Source organism: Cololabis saira, chromosome 16 (genome assembly GCF_033807715.1).
Source record: "Cololabis saira isolate AMF1-May2022 chromosome 16, fColSai1.1, whole genome shotgun sequence".
Lineage (NCBI taxonomy): Eukaryota > Metazoa > Chordata > Actinopteri > Beloniformes > Belonidae > Cololabis > Cololabis saira.
In genome coordinates, this window is record NC_084602.1 from 7,648,556 (window position 1) to 7,665,963 (window position 17,408).

Here is a 17,408-nt window from a genome sequence, read left to right on the forward strand (position 1 = left end):
GATGGTTGGGGTGGCCCCGTCTCTCCGGGCAGGCAGGCCTCTCGCCGGGTGGAGGTCTTGGGCCTGGAGGGTGTGGACCTCCTGGCCGCATCCCGGGTGGTTGGTGCTCGGCTGGGTCCTGGTCCGTCGCCATGGACCTCCTCTCGTGGTCATGGGTGTCAGGGAGTGTGTTGGTTGAGGACCCAGATGCAGGAGAGCGGGAGGCCGGAGTTAACCAAAACAGGATTTATTTGAGCAAAGACACCAAAAACAAACCAAAAGCGCTACTGAGCAAACACTGGTCCAAAAACTTGGACCAGGAACACGAACAGGAAAACTGACGACGAGAACATGGAGGGAGCAAACAGTACGGACCAACAGGGAGCAGGGGAAAGACAGGACTAGATATACACAGGGGATAATGAGACATAGGTGCGAACAATCAGGGCAGATGGAAAACAGGCAGGGCAGAACAGAAAATACAAACAGGGGGAAATGTCAAACCCTGACAATGGGGGCTCCGCCCGGGCTTCCCTCTGTCGCCTGCTGGGAGGGGGCGCCTTGCTGGCGGGGCGTTTCCTCCTGTCCCTGTTCTGGTCCTCCGTGGGGTTGCTGGTGGCCTGGGTTAAGGTTTTTTCCTTGTCGGCTTGTGTTGTCTCGGGTGGCGTGGTTGTGCCCTCCCTCCTCCACTATAGTTACAGTTCAGGTAAAGCCTTGTTTTGACTTTGCACACACACACAGATAATCACATTAGACTAGTCTTGATTCAGTTTTAGAGACCTGAAATGGTTGCTGTTTGTGTCTCTGCCTGTTCCCGTGTCTGTTTGTTTGCTTTTATCTCTTTCCAGAGGCGTGTGTGCCCGTTGTGTGTTTTCCTGTGTTTCTATCATTTCAGACTTGGACCAGATGCCACCCCAACCACCCACCCCTCCTTTATATGGGGAAAAAAAACTGTATACATGCATACAATGATGATCTGGCCTGTTGTTGCTGGTACCTCTGAGTATTAGAAAAGAAATAAATAAATAATGGCATTTTGCAAGTGAATCCATCCATGTCCATCACTTGTACCCCTGCTTTTTATTCCTGTTAGTGGGATCAGGGAGCTAGAACCTGTGCCAGGTCTCAGATTGCTAGACAACACACCAGTCCATCAAGTCAAGCCAACTCGGTGTGTATTGTCATTTCAACCACATACAAGACTTTACCCCTGGATAGATCAAAAAGATCATTATGTGCTCTATTGCGAACTGGGATTCTCCCTCTGGTCATAGAAACAGGTAGGTATAACTCTGTTCCTGAAGAGGAAAGATTATGTAGGGTTTGTGATCTAAATGTTGTTGAGGATGAACTTCATTTTTTGTTTTATTGTCCATTATATGATGAAGCCAGGAAGCTTTTATTTCAGAAAATGCAAGATTTGAAACCTGAGTTGTTTTGGACTGAGGATGATGCTAAATTGGAATGTTTTTTCAGAGAGGAGGTTTACCTTTATAAAGAGAGCCTGGAAACAGAAAGGACAAATTATATGGAAACAGAGAAAGGATCTGTAATTTGATCTGTAATGTATAAGTGGAATTTATGATTTTGTGTTTGTGTTTTTGTTGCAACCCGTGTGCTGGCGTAGTGTATCTGTGTCTTGTAAGCCCTTATAGGCTGGGCACCTTAGAGGTGTATGACACATTAATAAAAAACAATTCATACAAACATACAGTGAAAGGAAAGTTTCTCCAGAACCTTGATGCTGCAGAGAACGAAGAACAAACACAAAACTCCACAGAGCTGACAGGACCACACGGCGTGCACAAAATATTTAAAAAGTTGAAAAAAAAAAGCACAAAACTTTACAGACAGAAGAGCAAACAGTGTAACAGTACAATACAATAGAGCAAGTGCAAAGCAACGGAGCAGGACCGGACAACATGCGGCGCAGCTGACAATCCCAGCAGCAGCAGCGCTGGAGTGTGTGAGTATGATACCTTGACAGGTGCTGCTTTGTTAGAAACACTTTATTTACACACTCCAGAATCAGAGGGAGTTGCAGAGACTAAATTTAACTTTTCTCTTATCCAGTTCTCATCGAAGTTTCCTGACATTTTTTTTCCAAAGCATAAAAACAAAACAGGATTTATAGGTTTGAAATAGAGGCAATAACAGCAATGTTTACCTACACACAGTAAAACAGCACAGTTTCAGGTGTTATTAGGGCCCGAGCACTTGTGCGAAGACCCTATTGTATCTGTAGGAATTTTCCTTCTTTATTTTTCCGACAAAAGGAGGGCCTTTTTTACTCCCTAAACGTGCCCCAAAAGTCACCAAATTTTGCACGCAAGCCAGGCCTGGTGAAAAATGTGTTATTTAATGGTTTGCATTAATGGCCGTGGCCTAATGGCTCAACAGCGCCCCCTAGAAAACTTTGTTCCTCAAGCCCCACAATACGGTTTGACGTACATGCACGAAAATTGGTACATACCTATATCATGTCGCAACTTAAAGAAAAGTCTCTTGGCGCCATGGCCGAAACCGAACAGGAAGTCAGCCATTTTTAATTAATCGTGTAATTTTGGCGCAATTTATGCCACTTTTTCGGCCATTAATGCGGCCCGAACCATAATGTACACCCAGGTGTGTTATACATTAAAATGTGCATCTAGATCCTGCGACGATGCGCATTACTTTTCTCAGTCAAAAGTATTACCGTGGCGACGATAGACGCCAAAAAGCGCGACCCCCTTTATCTGATTGGTCCATATTTGATAGTTCCTACTTTCTGCCATAACTTTTTAACGGGTTTTGATAAAGACAGATGGGTGGTGTAATCGGACTCGGTATTGAGTACTTAACCTTCATTGGCCTGAATTAGCCCCGCCCCTTCTACTGATTGGTCAATATTTGATAGTCCCTATTTTCTGGCATAACTTTTGAATGGTTTCCCATAGAGAGTTGTTGGTGGTGTCATCTGACTCGGTTTTGACTTCACCTTAATTGGTGCAAACTAGCCCCGCCCCTTCTTCTGTAGCCTCCTCTTTCTCAGCCATGTCTTTAAAATCTGAGCAGAATCTGGATTTATATTGGCTTGTTGTAGAATATATGAAAATCCCAGGAAAAACGTGGCCTTGAAGGCAGCATGTTTCTTTATTATACCAGCGTACTTTTCTACACCGATACTGCCATCACATGTACGAACCCGTAGCATCCCAGAACCAGGCTTCTGGACTTGTTGCTGATGGTCCTTGTTCAACTTATGTCTCGAGCACTGATTTATCTACATGTTCCCACCATCTGATCTCCAAACCCAGTGGTGTCCGTGCCCGACAAACTTACCATGAGGCGTATTTTTTGAATGGAAAAAGATTTAAGTTACATTGAAAGTAGCTCTGTAAAGTTGTGTTCCATATGGTTCCTGACAGTAGTAGCAGCAACTATATCAGCTAGTGCTGTAGACGGTACTCGATGTACGATGGATTGACAGCTCTGAGATCACAGCTGATGCCCTTTCCCTTGTGCTGACATTCATCCAAGTTCATCAAAGTTGATGTTTTGCTCAGTAGAAGGGGAAATGTGCAAATCCATCCATTCCTCCATCCATTCTCCAACGCTTATCCAGAACTGGGTCGCGGGGGCAGCAGCCTCAACAGAGATGCCCAGACTTCCTTCACCCTAGACACTTCCTCCAACTCTTCCGAGTGGAGTCCGAGGCGTTCCCAGGCCAGTCGAGAGACATAGTCTCTCCAGCGTGTCCTGGGTCTTCCCTGGGGCCACAATGTGCAAATCCACTGCCATCCTTTTCTGAGGAACGTTGTTCTTAAATGTTTAAATTATCCCATTTGTGGGTAAAGTGGAGATCCTCGGAGATCCCATTCTTGCTTCCTAACGACTTCTTGACAGCCTTTTACGGATACTGCTCTGGTACCAAGAGCATAACTCTCCTCCGAGGGTTGTCTTAGCCGGGGTCAGGTCTAATGTAAACAGAACCAACGTGGGGTAGCGGGTCGTGGGGGGGTCAACCTGAGTATAGTCCACCAGGGAAGGTTTTTTTACGGTGGCTTGGTGGATGGCACTGTTGCCTCACAGCAAGAAGGTCCCCGGTTCGACTCCCTGGCCCAGCGGGGGTCTTACTGTGTGGAGTTTGCATGTTCTCCCCGTGCTTGCGCGGGTTCCCTCCGGTTACTCCGGCTTCCTCCCACAGTCCAAAAACATGCATATTAGGTTAATTGGTGATTCTAAATTGCCCGTAGTGTGAGTGTGAGAATAACTGGTTATTTGTATGTGGCCCTGCAATGGACTGGCAATGAGCTGGGATAGACTCCAGCAGACCCCTGTGACCCTGCAAAGGATAAAGCGGGTATAGAAAATGGATGGAAACAGCTGATGAGAGTAAAAGCAGCAGCAGGACGTCACAGATCTGTATCTGCAAGATGAGTAACTGGGTAGACGAGTAGATCCATGAGCTGCTCAGCCTCCGAGCCGAGGACGCCATAAACCGGCGTGTGTCCAGAACCACGAAGGATGGTCCACTGTTTGAACGAGTGGACACAAAAATGACAAATCGGGGATTTTCAAGAAGCAAAATACTCATCCCGGTGTCCATCCATCCTCGTTTTGAAAATGACACCTGTCTGACAGTGGATAAATCCTGCTGAGTACACATTATACGTCATTCTACACACCCACACAGGTTACATAATGTTACATAGACTCGCCTTCCTTCCCCTCAACTCGCCTTCAGGCCCGAGGTGACAAATAACACGCCTTGCGTTTATATTTCCAACGTGCGTTCATCATCCAGCGACATTAGCGGGATCCAATCTCAAAACGTCTACAGTCACCTGTTTAATACAACATTAATATTTTATTCATCTAGCACCTGAGTGACCCATACCAATGTTTTCCTTTTTTTTTGGGGGGTGGGGGGGTTTCAAAACAAAAATAAAAAAATTCAAATGACAGCACTTGTCAAGATGGAACAACTTGGGTTCCTTCTGTCTGCAAAGAAATCGGAGCCAGAGGGAATGAGATTGATTGATGAGTTGGGACGAACACATGCTGAATCATCGTTGGTTGGCTTTCGCCACAATACAGCGGTACACATCACACGTTATTGATGACTGCTCCAAATAGTTCTTCTGCCTGTTTGTCGTCTTCCTGTTTTCTTCACTCCGTCAGCCTCAGAAAGTATGCTACAGTTACAGTCACACGGATGTTCAAGTGCACTCCTATGGTGCTGTAGATAATACATGTTTGTTCTTTTGAATGTAAGGCTGTGAATTGTGTTTTTTCTCTTCATATTTCCTGCTCTCTCTCTCTCTCTCTCTCTCTCTCTCTCTCTCTCTCTCTCTCTCTCTCTCTCTCTCCTCTTTCACTCTAACACTAACCCGCTGCATGCATTACCTTATGATTTATGTCTTTCCCCTGGCATGAATGGCCATATTTAGCGGCTGTTTTTATAAACACTAAGAACACCTCCTGCGGCATACTTGAAATTAAACAGATTTTCAAGTTACACTGAAGATTGAATATAAAATTACTCACATATTCATGTGCTCCCTCCCACCTTGTATCTCCCCAGTACTTTGCTGGGTCCCGAGTCGACTGCGGGGAGGGTTCTATCTAGTCCCTCAGGACGTTTTCTTTCTTTTTTTTTTTCTTCAACTTAAGAACTTTGCTGCAATTCTCAACTGCAACTTTTCAAATCCCTTTAGCGACTCATTGTTCTGCTTCAGCACTCAGCAACAAATCTGGCAATAATTTACAAACTTTAGCTACTTTCTTGGTGACTAAAGTCTCTGCGGCTGCCTTGCAGTCGGGATTTCTCCGGGGAGCCAGAAATGCTTTCAGAGGCAGATGAAAAGCAGGAAGCATAAAGGTCAGACCGGTGGCACTCTCCAAAATTAGGAACCTCCTGCTTAGAGTCAGGGAGCAAGAAGCAACGTCGCAGCTGATGTGATTGAGCATCTCAGCAGAAGACAAAAGGACGTTCTGTTGCTTTAAAGTTTCACTCTGAATATGCATTTTTAATTGAGCTGAAATTCAGATAGTTCAGTTTTGTACCAGCAGAGCAGTTTAAAAGTCCTGCATTAAATACATACATGCCGCATGAACTGCATGGTGATGATTTAGCAGTAAAATGTAACTAAGGTAAAACAATAAGATACAGCTTTGGTCTCTTGATGGTATATTAATAAATATGGAATTATTAAAACTGAATCTGATGAAGGTGGAGCCTATTTTAATCAATTTATGTGCAGTTTGAGTATTAGGTAAAGTGTGTTTTCTTTGTAATTGTCATTCTATGCATGCAGCACCTTTCTGCAGCATTATTCACACTTGTACATGCGAAGGAGCACAATCGCAGTATTTACTTTTTTACATTCCACCGCTGCTGTGATCGCAATGCAAAGGCCATTCATCCTGCTTTCTAACAGAATGAGTTTAACCTAATTTTGTCAGAGATGCTAACAGTTTCATTATATTCCAAAGATGTCTTTGTATCATGTTGTAGAGACGCCCACTGTGGTTATCAAGCTAACTAGCTCATAAAAAGCTGTAGTTCCTCACAGTACTACAACCCCAAACCTAAGAAAAGCTGAGACGCTGTGTAAAATATAAATGGAGAGTGAATAAAGTGATTTGCAAATGTCATAAACCCATATTTTATTCACAACAGAAAATACATAAAACAATGAAGGTGAGACATTTGACCATTTAAGGAAAAATATGTGCTCATTTGTAATATGATGGCAGCAACGCTTCTCAAAAAAGGTACGGCCAACTAGAGGCTGAAAAAGTAAACTGTACAAAGATAAAAGAAAGACCTAGAGGAACATTTTGCAGCTAATTTGGTTTATTGGCAAGAACTTGACAAAAAAAGAGCATTTTAGAGGGTCGCTCAGAAGTAAAGGTGGGCAGAGGTTCACCAGTCTGTGGACAACTGTCTACAGGTTGTTAAAAAGTTTCAGTACTAATACTAATAAGTAATAGTAATAATACTCCCCAGCATAAAATTCAAGGACATTTAATATCTCATCATCAACAGTGGTCATCGTCATAAAAAAAAACAATAATAATTTGAAGAAATCTCTGTATGCGGGGTAAAACAGGCATGATTCTGGGCCAAAGCTTGTTGAGGGAAAGTAGAAAGGCATCATGTGGTCAGATTAATCTAAATTGGAATTTTTATGTGGAAACCATAGCGCCCATTTGCTGGAGAGGACCATTTGAGTTGTTTTTAGCGAACGGGCAAAGGCCTCCTGTAAAATGGTATGAGGAAGCATGAGTGACTATGAAATTAACGGTTTAGAATTATGGAAAAGAAATGTAAATCCTGAAAGGTATATTCATGTTTGAGAAAAAAACAAAACAAACATGTTCCCATATACACAAGAGCTTTTCAGGTAAGGTCTTGCATCTCTTAGCAAGACAATGATAAAACACAAATCGTGACTTTAGTGGATGAGTCCAAGTGGTGAACTGGGTTTTCTGCCGTCCAGACCTTTCATCGATTAAAAACAATCGGCAAGTCATGACATGAAAAATGTAACAAGGGGGACAACGTTTGGGACTGGGACAAAGTTTTCTCTTTTTTCAACAACTGTAAAGAGCTAAACACCTATCTGTCCCAACCTTTGTTTTTTAGATATGCACATTCAAAATGACCTGACATGGTAACAACATTTGCAAACCATTGCATGTTGTTTTTGGAATTGAGGTAGACTTCCATACGTAAAGACTGGATAAAGGAAAGGTTTCATTCTGGCCTCACACATTCACATTACTTGCACATCCCAGAGGTTATGTCTTTCTTTTACACGGGCTAGACCAGGGGTCTCGAACCCTGGTCCTCTAGAGCGAGTGTCCAGCATGTTTTAGATGTTTCCCTGCATCAACACACCTGATTCTCATTAACGGGTGTCACCAGCTTGTCATCAAGGTCAGGACAACTCTGTTGAAGACACAGCCATGTCTATCAGGGGTGTGTTGAAGCAGGGACACATCTAAAACATGCAGGACAGTAGCTATAGAGGAACAAGGTTTGGAGATCCCTGGTCTAAACTGTACACCTGGGACTTATTTTTAAAAATGGCACCTTTTTTAGTGGTTATTGTATGGAACTTACCATCCATCCATCAATAGCCTACCCACTTATTAGAATTCAGGGTCACAGGGATTTAGCCTATCCCTGCTCTCTTCAGGTGAAAGGCAGGGATACACCCTGGACAGGTCACCAATCCAATCCAATCCATCCACCATTCAATTAAAAAATACATAATTCTCATGGCTTCAAAAGTTATCCCACTGATAAATATGTGGGGGATTTAATGAAGAGCCATTATGATTGTGAACAGGTTGATTTATCCAACTTTCCCCTCAACCTCCACTGTTTCAGTCTTGAAACAGACCGGTGAACTTACACTGAATGTAGGACAATATGGGATATACATATTGCAGACTGATTACTTTTACAAATGACTGAAATAAAAAAATGCTACATAATGTTGTTGTTTTTAAATATGCAGTTTATACTGTGATGTTGCTAATTTGACAAGTTCTTCCATTTTACTCTTTCAGTGTAGTCTGCAATGTACACATGCAGAGAACAGCTAACTGCTGAGATGATGCTGAGACAATTACTTTGCATGGGATTATGGTGTATAAAACATTTGCATTAGCTCGTGTGACGGCTTATTCGCAGAGCTCCAGCAGCTTTTGGGACTCAAACAACCAATTTATTCATTTAAACCTCATTCCAGGTGAATGGTATGGCTCCAAGCAGTACTCACTGGGCTTTTAAAGAACATAAGTTATAGCCCATAACAAGCAAGTCAGTTGTAATTGTGGTACATAACAGTGATGAGCAACAGAGGCTCATCGTTTTCCCACCTTTTTATTCCTACCCACATCTCTCACAGCGGAGCACCAGTAGGCACATTGCCTTCTGACCTAATTATCTCTCATTAGTGGCTTCAGTAATTACAGGTCCTTTTACAGCTCCATCTCCTCTGTCTGACCTAGGAGCGTATTCAATTAGGTTTGCTTCGCAGCTCTGCCGGCTCTTCTCTCACAGCTAAGCCACAGTGTCACCTTAATAGCCAAGCATAACCTGGCAGCAGGTGGACCTCACAGACAGCTTCCAAAGGATACAAGTGTGTCTGCAGCGAAGCTCCCTGCATTCCAAATGATGTGCACATCGATGAGAAGTGACAACAAGATAGCCCCGAAGAGGTATCTTCTTTCAGTGAGGAGAAAAGTAACCTTTTACACCATTTTCTGAAAGAAGCCCATCATGAAAATACATAGGAGACAAGCTATCTATTAGAGCACATCTTCCTGTCATACTTGTATTGCGATTGATATGGAAAGTCTGCAGTATCTGAGTGACAGAAAATGCTTCTATCATGTAAGATTTCATCAAACCTAAGTAGGAGGAAAAAGATTGAAACAGCAGCCATTACGTTCTTCAGGTAAAAGAATAGTCAGAATCTTGAGGTAGAAATTGAAGTGGAGAGAAGGCTACAGAGCGGTCTCAAAGCACTGAGGAGGCATTACAGGGTCCCCTCCGTTCAAGTTGGTCATTTATCTCTCACTCCACCTCAGTGCCAAATCAGTCACCCTAATTAACAGGGAGCAAGAAACAACGATCGAAACTGCAAAGGAGATAATTCACCCCTTACTTTCTCAAATGTTCCTACAGAGGGACAATTGAAATTGATTGAGATTAACTTTTGTTGGCTAATTGTTGCCCTCGGTAAGGTGAAGAAGGGATTGCCGGAAGGAATGTGTGTTGTGAAATCAGCAACAATGATGCGGTTGCAGATGTACTAACTGTTACTGCTGTGGGACATTCCTACTGAAGAATTAATTGTATTGACTTGCTCAATGGGGGTATACAGGAAAGGCACAAGTTTCATTATTTTATGCACCAAGCCTTCATTTGTCACAAGCATGAAGTGTATTATCAGAACTCGACAAACCTTCTGTGATGTCACCAATAGGTTTTGTTGACGAATGCTTTTAAAGTCTCCTCTTCTTCATACTGTACGGCACCATGTTGCAAGTGGGCAGAACGCACAAGCCCGAGAAGCTGGCTAGAACAGGTCCAGCTTCTGTCAGTCACTCAGTACGTTTACATGCAGCAAAGAAATCGGATTTCTGATCGTATCAGATAAACATCCAGAAGACTGAATCACTTGTCTGAGTTTACATGCTGTTCAGAGAATCGGATAATGGCCAGAGCATGGCTGACTCTGTGACGCTATGTGGCGCTGTAACCATTGTAACCATTTCAACAAAGAGCCACTTCCAGTTGACCTGTTTTGTTTGGCGCCAATGTACGTCTTCCATATATTTTTCCACTTTATTTTGATCTGCTCCGGTGTCCTGATGAAGCTTCTGCCATCTCTTTTGCGATCTTCATGTTGGTGTTTAAACAACTATTTAACACGCGCCGTCTCCTTTCACTTCCGGGTGAAGCCCCAGAGGAAATTCTCCAGCATGCGCAGACTGCAGTATCCGATGTCTCCGTATACATGGCATTAAAATTCCGACTCTGAACGAATTATCTAGGTGTTGCTATCCGATTGTTAAATGTCCGATATAGGTCTGAAATAGGTCAGAAGTAGATTGGATTAAGGTGTTTACATGCAGTTTAAAAGTCCGAACGATGTCTTATACGATCAGAAATCTGATTGAACTTCTGCATGTAAACGTACTGACAGTTAGGTGTTTTAACTTGGTTACCTCAGCCTATGCTAATCTATGATGCTAATTAACATTATTTTACATTAATTCAGATGCCAAAAATGACAATTGAAAAGACTGCTGCTAAAGCTGAAACAAGAACTAGCAGAGCTCCGCTGGGACCCTCGGTCCCTCGGCACAGTAACATCTGTTACAGTCAGGCAAGCCTTACGGCATCGGGGGATGAGTGACTATTAGCATTTTCAGATTATTTTCCTTGGACGAAGGATGCGTATGTAACATCCACTGGACAGTGTAAATACAGGGCATGTCATTGCCTCCCCAGTGCCTGAAAGCAAGTTGAGGGGACAGTGACACGCATGAGCATGTAGAATGATGTGTTATCCCTGCATCGCCAGGATGAAGTCCGCTGTCAGACAGATGTCATTTTCATCTGAGTGAATGCTGGGGAACCGCAGCGGTGCAGCATAGACACGTGCCGCAGGTGGATGGTGGTGTGTAGGGCTGTGCCGTGGTGCAGGAGCGCCTGCATTTCCAGTCACGTTCTGCAAGAGAGCGGATTGGGATTGCCAGTACCGTTGCATGTCACAGAACATGTTGCCCAACACCAACATTTGTTCAGCCCGTTCCTGTCTGTCGGCCTCCCGTGCTTCCCGGCCTGCATTCAGCACCTCTCTCCAAAAACCATCTCCTCTAGCCACCTGCCTCTCATAACACATGTTTTTTCTCCTCATCCTTCTGATCCATGGCCTCCATTAATTCTTTTATCTCTTGAGACACAACCTTCACCTTTGTCATCTGGGTTGCACTCAGGTTACGTCATCATCAATCCCACATTGGACCTGCCACACCACATCATTGTTCACATTAGGCCTGCCTCACGATTAAGTGTACCCTCGGAAGCGGGTTATTGGTGGGGCAGCCATGTCAGTTAATGTAAAAATGACAAGCAACACTCTAGATTTGGGTATTAAACACAAGGTATCTTCCAATGTAAAAGGGACGACTCATTCAACCACTCCACACCAGAGGGGCTGCAGCGCTGTAGCCTAGTGCTGACTGTCACAACACCTATTTTTGTTTAAGCATATTTTATGTGAACTGGAACTGATAAATGTTGAGCGACAATAATCTTTATTGATATTGCAACAATCTATCATTCCATCTGGCTTGAAAATTACAAAGAAGTAGTAATGGTGGGAAATACATCAAAGAAAATCCCAAGTAGATCAATCACATTTGCTGTAGTTTGCATTGATCTGACAACATTTCAGGGCGAGTGCACTGTGGCGCTGAGTATCGTTTCTGCTCAGAGGTAGGGGAAGATGTGGAGCAGTGGCTCAAGGAAGAGTGCAAAGGAGGGACAAACTGTCACGAAATCTTCAGATTATTCATCTTTTTTTATCTCTACTTAACAGCATGCTGGGTCTCAGAGTTGCTCTTGAAAAAGAGCTACTTTAATGTGACGCTCAAAGGCCAAAGAAAAGGAAATCCAATTGCCTTGATTCAAGCATCTGAGGATTATCTGACCTGAGAGTCTACAGCAGCGTCCTACTTCCTTGAAAAGACTGTCTGCTGGTGTGCTGCTTGTCCAGGTGCCAGCGTAGCAGGAACAGCTAGGAGTTATACGCTCAGCATGAACACATCAGCAGACGGCCACCTCAGTGAAGTAACTTTCATTTTCTTGTCTGTTTTTCAAGAGAAACACACAACACACTTGTGGTAAGTCTTCTTCTACATCGTCAAAACATGGAGAAAGCTGATTGATGATCTGGAGCAGGTGATAATCAGTCCCTCTCTGACAGTGTTCCTTGAACCGCTGCTCCACATCTCCCCCTGCAGATGAGCAGAAATCCCACACTGTCACATGCACAACAACCTACGTGGGGAGCCTCCCCATGGCAGACACAAGTCGTTGCTTCAACACAGAAGCATAAGCCAGACTTTACTTGTGTTTGCTCTCTTGCTTGGTAATGATTATTGTTTTCTTGAATCTTTTAGACACCTCTGCCATGATGTCCACTGTAGTTCTGAGCTGCCGCCATCATTGTTGATGTGTGACACACAGGACTGTCTCAAAAAATTAGAATATTGTGATAAAGTCCTTTATTTTCTGTAATGCAAAAATGTCATACATTCTGGATTCATTACAAATCATCAACTGAAATATTGCAAGCCTTTTATTATTTTAATATTGCTGATCATGGCTTACAGCTTAAGAAAACTCAAATATCCTATCTCAAAAAATTAGAATATTCTGGGAATCTTAAACTTTAAACCATAATCAGCAATATTAAAATAATAAAAGGCTTGCAATATTTCAGTTGATTTGTAATGAATCCAGAATGTATGACATTTTTGTTTTTTTAATTGCATTACAGAAAATAAAGAACTTTATCAGAATATTCTAATTTTTTGAGACAGTCCTGTAATCTCAGAGTCTTTGCCAAAAATTACTGTGGGAGGTTTTTCATGTAGGGACTGCAGACAACAAGCAAATGTCTTTCAAATGACAGTGAAACTAATATTTTGACACAAAAGAAGAGCCCTCTTTGCTGTTGCTTTAGACAGGACACAAGGAATGGGCTCAAACTTAGATCCCTAATCAAAGCAAACATTCAAGCACCAAGATAGAGTTGTTTTACACCACTCGACCTAAATCATCTCTTTTCTGTGTGCTCCTTGTAGATGAAATTAAGGCATTGCTGAAAAGACGAATGTTTTGAACTCAAATGAATACAAAATCATGGAAGGTCAAAGGGAAGCCTGCTCTGTGAGGCTTTTTAATCAGTCATACACCTCTTTAAATGATGGCTGGCCTGAAAACTGAGTATATGACAGTTTCAGTACATTTTCAACCCTTGAATGTCAGGAAAGCATAACGTGGGACCTTTAAATGAACAACATCGCTGCTTTGAAGCTGGCAGTGAACTGATAATGAATTCTGTTTTGATGCATGTTTTTGATGCAGTACTTGGGTTGCACTTCAGCCTTTCAACACCCACGGCACATGGCACAGAGACTGAGGTGAAAACAGTGCAAATTGGTGAAGATATTCCTTCTCTTATAACGCTTTATATGCTGTAATTGAAATTAAAGCTCTGCAAATAGGAGTGTGTTTGATTTCTTGGAACACAGACACTTCCGTAAGCTTCATCATGTAGAAAAAGTGTTTAAGCGTTTCATTTTGATGTTAATTGTCATTATATGATAACCTTAGAGATCTCCGATCCTAGAATTTTGGTTTTACACCGCACTTTATATGTTGGCTAATATTAAAGGTGTTGCACAACTACTTTGGCATGCTTTTGTCACTGTTAATTGTATGTATGGATGAAGTCCTCAGCTATTTTAAGTGAATGTGACCCATGTCTGGATGACTGCATGATGTCAGTATAACAGATTGAGGCCATTAATGTTATTCCTTTCATGCTCCTATAATAAAGTGTTTCTCATCCTCCTACATCCTAAGGCACTTAATGTACTATAATTGTTCTTATGTATAACCCTTTCATGATAAATTATAGATAGATAGATCGTATTAGCGTCGGTAGCCCATGTCTAGCTGAGGGACACGTGGCTCCTTGCTTTTTTGTATCCTGAATGGGTCAAGAATCGCCTAGTTTGGCCCATTCCCGGGACCTGGGATCACAAACCCTTCCACCATGGTAAAGTGCATAGTGACTACGTTTACATGCAGTCAAAATTCGGGTTATTGCTAATATTCCGGTTACTGAAACATTCGGAATATTCCGTTTACATGGTAATTAATTATTTGGGATATCTGGATCAAACCAGCGACGCACGGAGAACATGATGACGCAATTCCCTTCAATTCCCGCTTCTTCTTCCTGTATCCAAATTCAAAACAAATGCTGCTTCACGCAACTTTTCGCTCACTTTCTTGTAAATCTGGCTACCGTCTACAAATGCAGAAATGTTCATATCCTTCATTACATTTATGAAGTGATTAGTCTCCTCCTGGTCTTGGTTTCTCCGTGTTTATAAGAACTTCCTGGACTCAAAAGACCAGGATTCCTTGCGAACAGAACATGTGCAGAAAACAAATTCATGTTCCTTTGATGGGGATATTCCGTTTGGTGTTTACATGACCCAATATTCGGGTTTTAAAATGTATTAACCCAGGGGTCATATTCGGGTTTTTAAAAACCCGTGTATGAGCAAATACAGGTTATTCAAATGTTATTCAAAGGGGTTATTGGTGTTTACATGGCCGTGCAATTTCGGGTTATTGCCAATATTCAGGTTTTAAAAGGGTTATTGATGCATGGAAACGCAGTCATTGACAAACCACAAAGCTTCTGGGAGAATGTCCTTCGGACAGATGAGACAAGACTGTTTTTTGGTAACTCACATCAGCTCTCAAAATAAAGCTTTCAAAGACAATAACATAAGTGAAACCATGCTGCACTGTTATCTTCTGGAGATACTTTGCTGCGTCCGGTCCAAGGTGTCTTGAATCTCTGCAGGTAAAATGAAATCTCAAGACTATCAAGACATGGTGGAGTCAAATGTGCTGCTCAGTTTCAGAAAGCTTGGTGTCACTTGAGGATCGTGGGTCCTCCAACAGAATCATAACCCAAAACAAACTACTAAAATCAACCAAGAACGATTCTGAACAAAACACTGAACAATTCTGAAGTGAATATGACTATGACTATCTGTGAGTCCTGATCTAAATCCTATTGGGTCCAGTTTCATTCATATTATTATTCTGTTAAATGTTTTAGTTCACCAAATTCACACTGCATTCATTGGTTGTAAACTACGGTGGCCGAGACCCACCATTGCTGAAAATTAAAGAAACACTGCAAATAAAAAGAAATGCCGCTGCAAATAAAAACAAAAGCCGCTGCAAATAAAAGAAACGCTGCAAATATGAAGAAACGCTGCTGCAAATAAAAAAAAAACGACGCAAATAAAAAGCCACAACGGAAGTGAATTACCGGGGACTATTTTTGCAATGCACAGGTGTTTTTTACGTGAGAGGAGAAGAAGAAGACGAAGAGCGAGGAATAAGAAGAACAACAAACGAAAAATAAGTGAAAAGGTTAGTGTTCAACGTCGCTACGTGTAATTATTAATGTGCAACACCGGTGCATCTGCAAAAATAGTCCCCGGTAATTCATTTCCGTTGTGGCTTTTTTATTTGCGTCATTTTTTTATTTTATTTGCAGCGGGGTTTCTTTATATTTGTAGCATTTCTTTTATTTTCAGCAACTACATTGCTATATTAAAAATATTTATATTAACTAATCTGACAAATTATTATTATATCACTCCAGTAAAATAGGTAGACATGTCTATTAAGCACAACAGCCTGCAAGACAAGTGTGCTACACACTGTTCAGATGACAAATAAACAGCATAGTTATAATTCCAGTGCCTGGAATGGGCGTGTGCCCAGGGCCCTGGAGCCAATGGGGGCCCTCGGCTTTCAAACATTTTTTTTTTTTTATGTGTAAATTAAAATAAATTGTGTGATACGTTCATATATAATCGTAAATTGTAGGCTATAATCACGATAAAATGTGCATTGTGCGGTCAGTGTAGACTAATTCTTACTTTACAACTGTCCTGAACGCATCAGGGCTGTGAGCCAACGCTGATTGGATGTAAAGACTGATTTATGGTTCCGCGTTAAATCGACGCAGAACCTCCGCCGTAGGGTACGGCGAGGCCTACGGCGTAGGCTACGCGGCGACGCGCACCGTTGGTGTAACGCGAACCATAAATCAGCCTTAACAGTTAGAGCCAATTTGCCGACTCGGCAAATTTGCTGCCATGAAGGAGATGAGCGCTAAACTTTAAAAGAGGACTAAGCATGTACAAAGTTTTATGGAAGAGTCAACTACCATTGGTGAGTCAGTGTAACCTTCTTAAACAATTTCTTTACCAGAATGTTGTGGTAGCTTTGACCACCTGCCTATTTGAATGAGCTTTGTGTTGTTGTCAACGAGACCACCGAGTCTATTCTCTGTTCTAGAATCAGAAATGATGCTATAGACCGCTGTGTATATATCTATGTAAATAGATTGTGTAATGTGTTTTTTTTGTATTTAAACTGTATCAAAGATGGAACTGAGTCAGTCCGTGTGTGTGTGTGTGTGTGTGTGTGTGTGTGTGTGTGTGTGTGTGTGTGTGTGTGTGTGTGTGTGTGTGTGTGTGTTCTTCTGAACAAGTTTGTGACTTTACTCTGCTGCCTGCAGCATAGGCCTATAGGCTTGGCTCAAAAAAAGTGAGAATAAATGTTGTTTGATGGGTAGGATGATGAGATGTTGTTGAACGTTAAAATGACTATCATAAGGGCCCATGGAGAATGCTCCGCCCCCTCTGGTCTGAGACCCACGCTCCGCCACTCTGCCATCCACAATCACACGGTGTGATTGTGGATTCTCTGCGCCATTGTGTGACCAAACTGAGTGATTGGGGAGGGCATGTACCGTGCACGTAGGATTTTATTGTAGGTAGGGGCCCATAGCGAGTTTGTGTCCAGGGCCCGTGGTCATGATAATCTGTCCTTGCTTAAGAGATCATACTCTAAAGTTGAGGTATCTTCACATCTCTGGAGAGTCCAGTCAATTTTCATATGGCTTTTTTTTTAATCACTTTATTTAATTTGACATTGTGTCGCGCACATTATTGAGAGAGCGTCTCGTTAAGCAGACATGTACAGTATGCTACTCTTTCGGTATCCTTGCTCTTAACCA